This window comes from Vicia villosa, linkage group LG1 (genome assembly GCF_029867415.1).
Source record: "Vicia villosa cultivar HV-30 ecotype Madison, WI linkage group LG1, Vvil1.0, whole genome shotgun sequence".
Taxonomy (NCBI): domain Eukaryota; kingdom Viridiplantae; phylum Streptophyta; class Magnoliopsida; order Fabales; family Fabaceae; genus Vicia; species Vicia villosa.
The window spans coordinates 59,771,797-59,773,599 of record NC_081180.1 but is presented as its reverse complement, the minus strand read 5'-3'; positions in this window follow the sequence as shown (position 1 = coordinate 59,773,599).

Genomic DNA, 1,803 nt, shown 5'->3' with positions numbered 1-1,803 from the left:
CAGGCAGTTAGATGAGGTCTTTGCATACTACATGGTCCCTGAGGAGGCACAAGCGACACTAGTAGAGCACGACTGGAGCTGTGCTGAGGGGTACATCTCCTAGTACTACAAAGTCTCACACCCATACATGCTTCCAACTGTAGAGGGAGGTTCACCCAGGCCAGCCCACGAGGAGATTCTCCGTGCGCATCAGGCTTAGTTGGACCACACTTAGGATCTTCTTCCTTTGTGTCGTTAGATAGCTGACAAGGGCCTCGGAGCCATTGCAGAGGGTTTATTCCTTGAGGAGACTGCTTATAGGCGTGTGCTGGATGATATGATCTGGACCCGTGGGACACTTGACACTAGGGGTAGAGCCAACAAAGCCCTTGGTGGACGCGGAGGCGGAGGTAGAGGAGATGCGCAGGATGGTACGTAGGATGATACCCAGCATACTCAGTAGTTATATTTGATGATGTATTTATATTTCATTTTTGTATGTATTTGATGATGTACTCGACACTTTGACCGACATTATTTATATATTGTATTTTTATTGGTCTATCTACTGTTATCTTTAAAATGCATTACTGAATCTGAAAATGTATGTCTTTAAAAATGGAGTTTCTGAATGAAAATGACATGAATTCAAAAAATAGCAGACTGTTCCATAGATGCACCTACGGAACACTCTATTTTCACCACATTTCATAGATGCGTCTACGGAAGTATTGCTAAACTGAAAAATAAGGTGAAATTAACTGTGTTTTCTTTTGTTTTATACGCTTTCGTAGATGCATCTACGGAAATAATCAAATTTTTTCAAAATATGGGGTGCTTCCGGATGTGCAGCTACGGAAGTAGGGGAAAATTAGAATTTTGAGTGGTGTATAAGAGACCTATGGGGTTGGATGAGAATCTTTCTAAATCTAAACCATTGAAATCATCACTTACCACATGACACACATCTATTAAAAGAACCAGATTAAATGGAGGTATATGATTGTCGAGTGTACATGAAGTGGAAAATGTATTTGACTTTGACTAACTGAGTTAACATGAAGGACAAATGTGACATTGTTTAAAAAAATAAGGAATCAAATTAGCCCTTTTAAAAGATAAGGGACTAAAATGAATTCAGGGATATAGTTAAGGGACTAAAAAGGCTATTTAGTGTTTTCGTTATGATTTTTTATTATGATTGTTTCAGTATGAAAATGGAAAATTTTAACGTGCCCATGATGTTTAATTTGGTACTGGTGCCTTTAGACAAAATTCACTTAAATGTTTATTTTAAATTAAAACAAATTTTTATATAAAATGACATAGCAATCAATGAATAATGATTGTTAAATACTCAACCAAACTTAAAGGGTACTGAAGTGCTCACCTTTTAATTTTTCCAACGTTGTTTTCACTATTATTTTTGTTGAATTGTTATTAATACTTTTAATATTAAAAAATGGTGGTTATTTATTATAAGGAATACAAAGTTTTAAAAGGTTTTGTGTCCCGAGACACTTAGATTACAATCTAAGAATTACACACAAGCAAATATCTGGACATGTTCGACTTATAATAGATTGTTTTTAGAAATATGAATCCGACCATAATAACCCATTTGAAACTAAGAAACTTTGACGGATGACCTGACAACCCGATATCACCCGCCCGAATGACCATTTATGTACTCTGATAGCTCGGTTTCATATTGGTCCAGGGTATGTGTCCACCCCTACTAGAAAGTAGAAAAAAAGCATAATCAAACAATAGTAAGAGTACAAAAAGTAGTAAAAAAGTTGTTAGCTGGAAGTTTTCGACGCC